Raw genomic sequence first — 11,790 nt, forward strand, 5'->3', positions numbered from 1 at the left:
TTGTGGAGACGACCAACTTATAATCTTTTATCCTACTAAACTTCCCCTTATCGTCTGCTGGTGGTTGCTTTGATCCCAAATGAAATCCTTGGCGGCTCTTGCCCCTCTTGACAGTGCAGTACAGTCCCCTACAACACCCTTGGCAGCCACCTCCTCCTCCTCTTTCGCCCCTTGCGGCCTTGGGCTCCTGCACATGGCGCAACCCTTCCACTTCCGGCCCGGCTCTTTGCACTCTCCCCAAGGGTAGATCCTCACGAGCCTTCTCTCAGGACCCGACCAGCTTCTCACTGACGAGTTCGACAACCAATGGCCCCTCATGCCACTCTCGACCTGGCTCTGCAAGTAGGCCGCCTCTCTTTGGCCAATAGCGACCTCGCTATTGGTTGCCTCCTACCCAAACTCCGTGGCCTCCCCTAAGCAACTCACCGGGCCCTTTTTCTACTCCATATGGCCACCACCGAGATGGCGTCCTCTTCGTACATGCCAAAACGTCCCGCCTCGCAAGTGGCGGATCTTCCTTCCATTAACTGCACTCGACCACCCTCCATGCAACGTTTTTTTATGTGGCAACCTTTTAAAAACTTCTTTTTTTCCCCCTTTTTTAACTCATGGCTTGGGCAAGGTTCCCACGATAAAAAAAAGCCATTTGATCATGATGTCGACCGTCACCCGTCGGTGCAGAAATCCAAGCCTCCGTATGGTGAGCATCCAAGACCCTGCTCCTCTTCATGAAAGTAGACATTGGAATGGTCGCATTCTCGAGAGGAGACCTCATAAAAAACAATTGCAATCATCACGATCGCCTACTTGGCATACACGTCCTGGCAAGTCGAGTCTCCTGTAGACATCTCGCTCCAAATCCCATAGCATAAACCTGATAGCACCTGCGTACAGTATCCCTTGCCTCGTTTGCAACCTTGTGATATAAGCATTTGCTCCTGTCACCTGTGATAGCAAGAAACACTTGTAGTTTTGACTAGCGAGTGCTCCAACTCAGTGTACCTGTCTCCTGGCTCCATCAAATACCTGCTCAAGGTCCTTGCCATTTGCCTGCAAATAGCCATTCCTGGACTTCTTGCACTTCCAGAGGTCGACACAGTTTGGTTGTACCATCATTGCCCACCCCCTCGTTGAGCATTCATGCTCAACCACATTATTATTTAGGTAAAATAGTTAGGTATAGAGAGAATGATATAATATAGATACATATACTGCATAAGAAAAATGATATAATGGCTATATAGATAGGATAGAGATAGAGAGAAAAGTATCTGCTACATCATCCGCAAGGATCAAATGGAAAGTTCAAAACTTCCCCAAGCATGGCATAGAGTCCACTTGGATAAAAAATAAAGCATTGCTCATTGCCATCCACCTGTAAAGCATGTATATCCAAACCTTCTTTTGCACTTGTAGGCCAATATACACGCCACCCTTCTAGCTCTTCATAGCATGGAGCGTTGTCACCCTGCATCCATAAACTTTCCTGCCAACCATAAGCATACTTTCGATCACTTGAAGCACCGGTACCATAAGACGCTATCATGTCATCTGCTAGAGAACCTTCCATACTATAGTCCACTTCAAAAGAGCCTTGCAACTGATACAACGATACCTGTAAGGCAACCTCCAATAACACATGTATCCATAGCATCATATAAAGTAGCAAAATCCTGCAACTTTCCTCCACCTGCCTCATAGCCAAGCAAACCTGATCCCTTTGCAAAACTATATCCAAACCCTCTGTAAATGGCTCCAAGACCACCTTTTTGTACCCAAGAGCATGACCTGCTCGAGCTTCAACCTGCTCTTCAAAGACCTCATCACCAACAAGGTTGGTGGCACCTTCTGCTTTGCATGGAGCCTCACTCTTATAGGCTGCACTTGTATCAGTTTTCATAGAGTCATCTCCCGGAGCTAGCTCTCCACGGCTACACACAAACTCTAAAAATATATTGTGCACCTCTATATGCCCATCAAGGCAAGGTTGCCCCACCCCTTGCATAGATAAATCAACTTGACATACCTTGGCTTATGTTTCTTGCTCCTCAAAAACCTGCTCTTCAATCAAGTCGGATGCACAATCAAACCATACCTCTTCCTCCAATAGCGACTCACCATCACGAGACATAAGAGAAGGCTGCTCGACTAGCCGGTTCACACAAAGCATTTCCATACTTGCACTATGCTTCTCCGAGATCTTCAGAGGACTGGCAAGCAACTTGTATACATCTTTCATCACTTCATCTACATGAAAAACATCATAAGTTTCATACCTAGAAGAATGGATTCTGTCTCCCACATGCTATCCATATCCAAACTGCTGTTAGAGCTATGAGAGCTGTCGGACTCCTCTTCTGATCTTGCCAATTCTTGGACCACTGCTACCTTCCTCGTTACCAGTTCTGGAACCAACATTTCTCCTTTGAACTCTTTTATCAACTTGTCCTCTTGAGCAAGCAAGCTAGGTGGCACTGTGAATATGCCTCTCTGTATCTTTTGAGACCTCGTTGGTAAAGGAGTACGAGCGGAAGTGCAATGCGAGAGAGAGTGCGAGAAGAAGAGCACGACAATATGGGGAACTCGCTCTATTGTAATGTGTAGAGCATAGTGAGTTCTTATTAGGTTTTAACAAAAGAATATGTGTACATACCTGGAGGCCCGCCCACTTACCTGGGCGACCAAATTGGGCTTTATACCCCAACAACCTCCCACTTAAGTCCAATGTGGCACTTTAAGTGTGAGAGAAGCTACTATACAAGCTAATATACAAGAGATGTAGAGAAGTGATGTACTACCCTACACCTAATTGCTTGCGAAAATGCGCAAAGCTCTCTGAGGGAAGTCCTTTTGTAAGTAGATCAGCAGGATTTTCTGTGGTGTGAACTTTGACAAGCTGAATTTGCTTATCCTCGATCATTTCCCTGATGAAATGATATTTCACATCCACATGCTTTGTCTTTGAGTGATAAACTGGATTGCGAGCTAATTGTATATATTAACGTCTTCAAAAGGCCAAAGTGACCTATGAGCCCAGAAAGTTACAATGTGATGGATCTGATACAAAGAGTAACAATATGGCAAAATGACAAAATGATAAAAATAAAATACTATGGAATCCTAAAGTGCTTGGTGTGAACTAAGGAGCTAGCTGGGATAGTTAGATCACAAGAGATCCAGCATTGGTCGCTGGCGGATCTCATCAATCTTCTTCATGGTTAGTAGTGTGACGGGGCGTCATGCATGTCGGGCCAAAGTGATCCGAATCCTCTGATGCAGCCTCCGTCGATGCTGTGTAGTCCTCCGCATTCGTGGGCGTCTGGATCTCCTCAACTCGGTCGCTCGGTCCTCTGACTATCACAATATAACACATGCATCTCTTCTTCTTTGATTTCCAAATCTGTTACTAGTCGATTAATCCAAATTGATTCTTTGCATGCCTCTGATGCTGCAACATATTCAGCCTCTGTAGTAGACTGAGTAACACAATCTTGTAATCTAGAACGCCATGATACTGCTCCACCAGCCAATGTAAAGACATGCATACCTTGACGTAGACCTTCGATTGTCTAAGTCACCTGCATAATTTGAGTCTGTAAAACCCTTTACACTTACCTCCTGACTCCCATAGCATATACGCATACTCTTTGTAGCTTTCAGGTATCTCAATATTCCTTTCACTGCCTCCCAATGTTTCTTGCCTGGGTTTGACATGTATCGACTTACTACTCCCACTGCAAATGCAATGTCTACGCGAGTAGCAATCATTGCATACATCAAACTACCCACTGCAGATGCATATGGAATCTTATTCATTTTAGCATGTTCTTCCTCAGACACTGGACAATCTTGTTTGCTAAGTTTCACATATGGTGGCAGTGGAACACTCAATGCCTCTCCCTTCTCCATATTGAAACGTTGCAAAACCTTGTCAATATACTCTGTTTGAGATAACCAAATCAACTTCTTTGATCTGTCTCTCTCAATGCGCATACCAAGAATATGACTTGCCTCACCCATGTCTTTCATGTCAAACGATTTTGCCATCTTTGACTTCAAAGATGAAATTTCTTCCAAGTGCTTGCCAGCAATCAACATGTCATCCACATACAAAATAAGGATCAACCACCTTCCATCCTTAGCCTTCTTTGTATATAGACAGTGATCGAACTCACTACGTTTGTAGCCTTGAGAAAGCATAAAATTGTGGAACTTATGGTACCATGCCCTCGGTGATTTTTTAAAGCCATAAAGACTCTTTAACAACTGGCATACCAAATCTTCCTTGCCTTTCTCAACAAACCCTTCTGGCTGCTGCATGTAAATTTCCACATCTAAATCACCATGCAAGAACGCTGTCTTGACATCCATTTGGTGCAACACCAAATCTAATATGGCAACCAATGCAAGAAATCATCTCAATGTAGTCATCTTGACCACCGGAGAGAAGACTTCATCAAAGTCAATGCCTTGTTCTTGCTTAAAGCCTTTGGCAACAAGCCTTGCTTTGTACTTTGGTTGACTATCATGAGTGGTGATCTTATACCTGTAAACCCATTTACAAGGTAGAGACTTTTTGCCCTATGATAATTTAACTAGCTTCCATGTCTGGTTTTTATGCAGAGCTGTCATCTTTGACTGCATGGCCATTTGCCAATTCTCGGAGTCCTTCATTTGCATTGCTTCCTTGTAACATGAAGGCTCATTGCAATCAGTCAACATGACATAGCTCATAGATGGAACAAACCGATCAGGAGGTCGTGAGATACATCCCGATTTACACAATATAGGTGGCTGAGGCTCACAGCCACAACCTGTGGTTCCACTCTATCCTGTCCTTGCTCCTCTTGAGCCCTGACATTTTGTCTTGCACGTGCAGGTCCATCTTCTTGGAAGACAACTCTTCTAATCTCCTCAACCCTCTCTGGTTTAGAATGATATTTGGCTTCATTAAAGTGAACATCATTGCTGCGGATAACCCTTTTGGATTCGGGATCCCAAAGTCTGTACCCCATCTCACCAGAATTACCATAGCCTAGAAAGATGCACTTTCTCCTCTTTGGCTCAAGTTTGTTCCTAAATTCCTTTGGAACATGAGTATATGCCTCACAGCCAAAGACTCTGAGATACTTGTATGAGGGCATTTTGCCTGACCATACCATCTCTGTCACTGAATCCATCTGCAAAACCTTGCTAGGAGATCTATTTATAAGATGAACAACTGTTGATACAGCTTCAGTCCAAAACCCATTTGGCTATTGTGCATTAGACAACATACTTCTGACCTTCTCTTGTATGGTCCTATTCATCCTCTCAGCAACACCATTTTGAGGAGGATTGTAAGGAGCAGTAAGTTCACGTTTTATACCTTTTGACTCACAAAAGTCTTGAAAGGCCTTTGAAACATACTCTCCACCATTGTCAGTGCGTAAGCATTTAAGCTTCTTGCCACTCTGATTCTCCACAAGTGTCACAAAACATTTTGAAAACAGTAAACGCTTCATCCTTATGCTTGAGAAAGTAAACCCATAGTTTCCTCGAGTAATCATCTATAAATGTCATAAAGTAAGAAGCTCCCCCTAGGGATAGGTTAGGCATAGGTCCACACAAATCACTATGAACAAGTGCCCATTGTGTATCTCTTCTATTGCTTCTATGCTTATGTGGCTGCTGTGTTTGCTTACCATACAGACAATGTTCACAGAATTCAAAATCATTCAATGAAAAGACAGAAAAATAACCAGAATGAGACAAGATTTTCATTCCCTTCTTGGACATAAGTCCTAACCGGCTATGCCACAAAGAAACGTTCGGCTACTCGGTTACATTGATTACATTTTTAGAGACATTTGATACATAAATCATGTAAAGTCCTCCAGACTTTACTCCATGTGCTACTGTCATAGAACCCTTGGATATCTTCCACATGTTCTGTCCAAAAGTGGTGACGTAGCCAGCATCATCAAGTAAACCTGTGCTGATCAAGCTCTTTGTAATTGCGGGAACATGTCTCACATTTTTCAACGTGAAAGAAGAGCCATTCTGAAACTTCAATTGAACATCTCCAACACCTAAGATCTCACATGTCTGCCCATTGCCTAGCTGAACATGATCTTTAGTGGTCACATAAGAGGTAAACCACTCCTTGTTTGGAGACACATGAAGTGATGCCCCAGAGTCTATAATCCTGTCACTCAGTGCATTTCCATCAGATGCTGTAAGAAGAGCTGAGTCCATTGTATTCTTCAAGAAGTAGATGTCTCCTGACACTAGACTGTCATCCTTTGCAACAGTGTTTGTCACATTTATTTCTTGAATCTTCACTGAGGACTTGTTCTTCTCACCATGGTCTTCAGCTTTCTCTTTGCCTTTTTCTGCTTTCCATTTTCTGCAGTCTCTTTTCATGTGACCCTTCTTGCCACAATGGTAGCATTCTATGTCACTCTTGCCTTTAGCACTGCGGGACTTGCTACGAGACTGATTCCTCTTTCCACCTTTGTCCTTTTCTTTGGTCCTTCCCCTGACAACTAAGGCTGTTCCTTTGCCTTTGTCCATTGTCTTTCTATTGGTTTCTTCAGTAAGCAGACTGCCTTCTACACCTGCTATGGTCAAACCATCTAGAGGTGCAGAATTACTCAAAGCTGTGCGAAAAGTGTCCCAACTTTCAGACAATGTGATCAACAGGAACATAGCTCTAACAGGTTCATCAAACTTGACACCTTGAGCTGACAACTGACTGTAGATGGTGTTGAATTCATTCAGATGATTGGACATAGGTGTCCCTTCTTTCATCTTCAAGTCAATAAGCTTCTTAAGCCAGTATACCTGTGAAGCTGCACTCTGCTTCTCATAAAGATTACTCAACTTTGTCCATGCTTCATAAGCCGACATCTCGTCTGCTACATTGAAGTAAACGCTTTCTGCCAAAGTCAGCATAATGGTAGAAAGTGTCAATTCATCTATTTCGCTCCATTCATCTTCGTCCATATCTTCTGGTTTTATCCCCTTGAGCTTTATAGGTTTTATTTGCTTCTTTTGTACCAACACGTGCCAAATCTACTTCTTCCACAATGGGAAATTGGTTCCATCCAGCTTCTTGATATTGTAAAGAGCAGTGTCCTGTGATCTAGCCATAGCTACGCTTCACAGTAGTTTACTTTCCTGGAAAAAATTCGGCAGAGTTTCCCCTGTAAACTGACCTCTCAACCAATATCAACTTGTCAAATGAACCAAGAAAGCTTCAGATTCTGCAAAAATTTCGGCAAAGTCTCCTTTGTAAAATGGCTCTGGTGTACTCAAAAAACAGACCAAAAACAGCTCAAAAAACACTGTCTCTCTAACACTGTCAGCTGTGGGTAAACCTGTCCTGCACCTGTACTTGCTCTCACTGTCCTGCCACTATCCTGTAATCATAGAATGCGACAATGCCTCAACGGCAGTAAAGCAAAGATGCAATCCCAAGTGTCTAACTCACAGTCAATACATCCTAGCTGCCTATCTAAGGGTGCTCGAGGGATCGCTCCAAGACCTGTATCACCGAAAGGATCTCAATATTCGAGAATCCCCAAGCTCAATAAAACCTCACTCGACCCTCAACAAAGGTTGCAGTAAATCTGAAAGTACATAGACTTCCCACAAAGTCATACATCCACAAATTTTCCATTGTATGCTGTAACCGCTGCGGCGGTTGTTTGCTGCGTGACTCACAGCCAGCAAACCCTCAACAGACATACATCATCTCTGACAATACATCCCATGTGGAAGTACCTACAATGTGAGGATGAAATCTGGAATATCAAGCAACAAACACAAGCTACCTGATGAACTAGTGGATGTCGCCTACAATCTGTGTGTAGGTGCGCCTGTGTCGTATGTGACACGCCTCCAAGAACTGTGAGCCGTCCTTCGTTGTGTAGATAGCCACAAATCAGAACTCTGGAAGTGCAGATATACTCAGCACTTGTAGTCGTAGGCCAAAACCCTAAATTTGCAGAGTCGGATCTGCACTCGCCAAAACCACGTAGTCGAAAATGGCTTGCGCAGAGCTGTGTCGAAGCTGAACGGTGGCTGAGATGGCCATGTCTTCACCTGTCGAATCTCACTCCAATCTGAGCAGGTGACTCTGGCTATCTGCAAATGCTGCCTCGAGCCTCGATCTGAGCTCTGATACCAGTTAAAGGAGTACAAGCGGAAGTGCGACGTGAGAGAGAGTGCGAGAAGAAGAGCACGACGATATGGTGAACTCGCTCTACTGTAATGTGTAGAGTATAGTGAGTTCTTATTAGGTTTTAACAAAAGAATATGTGTACATACCTGGCGGCCTGCCCACTTACCTGGGCGACCACATTGGGCTTTATACCCCAACAGTTGGGACTGTTCTATCTCTTCTAGCTTGGCATCAATTTCACGTGCTTTTATCAAATTCATGTCAAGAAAAGGAGCTTTTACCTCTTGATGCTCATCCATCTGTTTGAGCTTAGGTCCACTTGCCTGCTGTGATTGTAGACTGTAGCAATCCTGCCTCCATCTTTTTCTTCATCTTTCGCCTCTTTGCTCTAGCAACTCTGATAGCTTCGTCAAAGGTCCTTGGATCTTCATAATCCACTCTTTCACGAACATAGGGATGCAAACAAGATAGAAACCTTTCCAGCTTAAAGTATCCCACATGGGTTGCTTGGGTAGCAGCTGCAAAATCTCCCCAATAAGCTTCAAATCTATCAATAAAAGCATTGAGATTTGCACTTACATCCTGCTGCAAGCCTTCAACCTTTGCATCTGCTTCCGAGGCTGACAACACCTTTTGATACCTTTGTAGAAAGTGCTCTCGAAATCCGATCCATTTCTGCTTGTATGCATCTTCCAAGCCATCGAACCAAGATTTTTCTTTACCTCGCAGCACCAAAGGTAGAGTCTGGAGCTTTGCTTCATCATCTGGCATCCGCAGTATTGTCAACATGAATAACTCAAAATCTGCAATCCAATCATCAGCATCTTCGTCTCCTTTGAGCACCGGACCAAATTCCCGCTTCATCTTGACTCACAAACACCTTGTTAGGAAGCAATCAGTGGATCCTTCGTGGGGGCACCACAAGATGGAAAGGGGGAAATGGGAAAACCACCAGCACACAATCTGAATGCCTCTCTATAGCTTAGTGATTTCACAACACCCCTGTCCCCTAGTAAACATGCACCTCGATACACAATCTGCAAACAATCAATGTCCAAGCCTGCACCCGACCAACCCTAGCTGCATACACCCAGTCGCAAAGCAAGCAAGCTTGGCTTAAATTTCCATCCCTTTCAAAGAACCTTATACCAAGCAAAACAACTTTGACACTCTCAGACAATTCGAGATTGATGAAAACACAAGTTTGCTTATAAGCTTACAATCTTCTTCCTCCCAGACTCTCGACGCCCCGATTTCACACACCTCAAAGCATATTAAACTTCTAACATTCACAAATTCCTATGCAACAAGGCACCCGCTTGGCCTATAATGTTTCCCCACACATATAGTCATGCACTCGACACACACCGGAAACCCATACATGGTTGATGCCTAATGAGACATGAGTATGAGAGAGACAATAATCATTGGTTGGTGACTGGAATGGATCGATATCATGGCAGTAGCTTGTTAAATAGTTGGGCAATGATGGAGCCCGTAACACAAGTGTTGTGGACCATAATAATTTCCCTCCTTTTCGATGATCTTTTACAAAGACGACCAACCTATAATCTTTTATCCTACTAAACTTCCCCTAATCGTCTGCAAGTGGTTGCTTTGATCCCAAATGAAATCCTTGGCGGCTCTTGCCCCTCTTGACAGTGCAGTACAGTCCCCTACAACACCCTTGGTAGCCACCTCCTCTTTCTCTTTCGCCCCTTACAGCCCGTGGCTCCTGCAGATGGCGCAACCCTTCCACTTCTGGCCCGGCTCTTTGCACTCTCCCCAAGGGTAGCTTCTCACGAGCCTTCACTCAGGACCCGACCAGCTACTCACTGACGGGCTCGACAACCAATGGCCCTCTCGAACCTGGCTCTGCAAGTAGGCCACCTCTCTTTGGCCAATAGCGACCTCGCTATTGGTTGCCTCCTGCCCAAACTCCCCGGTCTCCCCTAAGCAACTCACCGGGCCCTTTTTCTACTCCATATGGCCACCACCCAGATGGCGTCCTCTTCGTGCATGCCAAAACGGCCCCCCTCGCAAGTGGCAGATCTTCCTTCCATGAACTGCAGTCGACCACCCTCCATGCAGTGTGTGGTAACCTTTTAAAAATTTCTCTTTTTTTAACTCCTAGCTTGGGCAAGGTTCCCACGAGCAAAAAAAGCCATTTGATCATGATGTCGACCGTCACCCGTTGGTGCAGAAATCCAAGCTTCCGTATGGCGAGCATCCAAGACCCTGCTCCTCTTCATGAAAGTAGACATGGCATTCTTGAGAGGAGACCTCGTCAAAAACAATTGCAATCATCACGACTGCCTACTTGGCATACACGCCCTGGCAAGTAGAGTCTCCTGTAGACATCTCGCTCCAAATCCCATAGCATAAACCTGATAGCACCTGCATACAATATCCCTTGCCTCGTTCCCAACCTTGTGATATAAGCATCTGCTCCTGTCACCTATGATAGCAAGAAACACTTGCAGTTTTGACTAGTGAGTGCTCCATCTCGGTGTACCTGTCTCCTGGCTCAATCAAATACCTGCTCAAGGTCCTTGCCATTTGCCTGCAAACAGCCATGCCTGGACTTCTTGCACTTCCATAGGTCAACACAGTTTGGATGTACCAACGTGGGAGATAAAAGGTCTAGTGCATTTTTCAAAATCCTCAAGATTGAAAATTAACTTCTGAAAATAAGAGTGGAAGAATCACCACCCCAAGTGGCAAGATAAAGAAGCATGGAGGACAAGGTGGTGGTCCCGAAGGCATCCACATTTGTCTCCTAATTTGGCTCTCTTTATTGTAATTTTTCCTAACCATAATCAAGTGAGAGAGTCTATATAAAGAGCCCCCACATCAGCCCAAAGGAGATCAGCCCCTCCACTTTGTATGGTGACCTAATTGGGCTCTTTGTGCAAGCCTAGACTCTACCATCGTTGTGATGGTGTAGTAGGGTATTTTTACGTTCTTGTTGTTATAACTTTAATGTATTGAGTGTGTTGTGGGTAGGTGCAGATTCTTCCCTTGGTGGAAGTGTAATGGTTTCTCCCTTCATCATTCCAACTCAAGTAGCATCTCTTGCTTAAGTTTCTTGGGTGTTGTTGTATGTGTTGCAAAGAGTGTGTGTGTGTGTGTGTGTGTGTGTGTATGAGGAGTTTGTAGTGGTTTGATCCAGATTTAGTGGTTGTCAATGTCTTGTGAAGAGGCCATTGTGCTTGAAAGTTGTCCCTCATTAGATGGTGTGTACTATTTTCTTGGCTTTGTTGAATGAGTGCGAGCACCCTAGATCTTATGTGTGTGTGTGTGTGTATGTGATTCTCTGAGTCCCTGCAATGTGTCCTAGCTGCTCATCTGCTAGGTGGTGCCCCCCCCCCCCCCCCCCCCCCCCCCCCCAAAGTTTTCATTCCCACCACTGATGAGGTCCCTAGGCATCATCTTGGTGTAGAGGCTACCGAGGTCAATTTCCTCCCTTCATTGCAAGAGGCTGATTCCTGAGTGCATCATGCTACATTCCCACGGAAGGTCCAATGCATATTCTCAACATTTCAATGCATTTTGAGAAGAGGCTTGAGGAGGAGTCTCAATTTTGAGAAATAGATTTGTTGATTAAATGGTCTTGGCCAAAT

The 11,790-nt window shown here is 44.5% G+C and overlaps 1 pseudogene; it reads right to left on the minus strand.

Moving 5' to 3' along the window:
• Positions 1 to 1,279: 1,279 nt before the first annotated feature.
• On the minus strand, positions 1,280 to 8,539 carry LOC147419681 (uncharacterized; annotated as a pseudogene).
• Positions 8,540 to 11,790: the final 3,251 nt, after the last annotated feature.

Source organism: Adiantum capillus-veneris, chromosome 29 (genome assembly GCF_014529385.1).
Source record: "Adiantum capillus-veneris isolate H3 chromosome 29, ASM1452938v2, whole genome shotgun sequence".
NCBI classification, from domain to species: Eukaryota; Viridiplantae; Streptophyta; class Polypodiopsida; order Polypodiales; family Pteridaceae; genus Adiantum; species Adiantum capillus-veneris.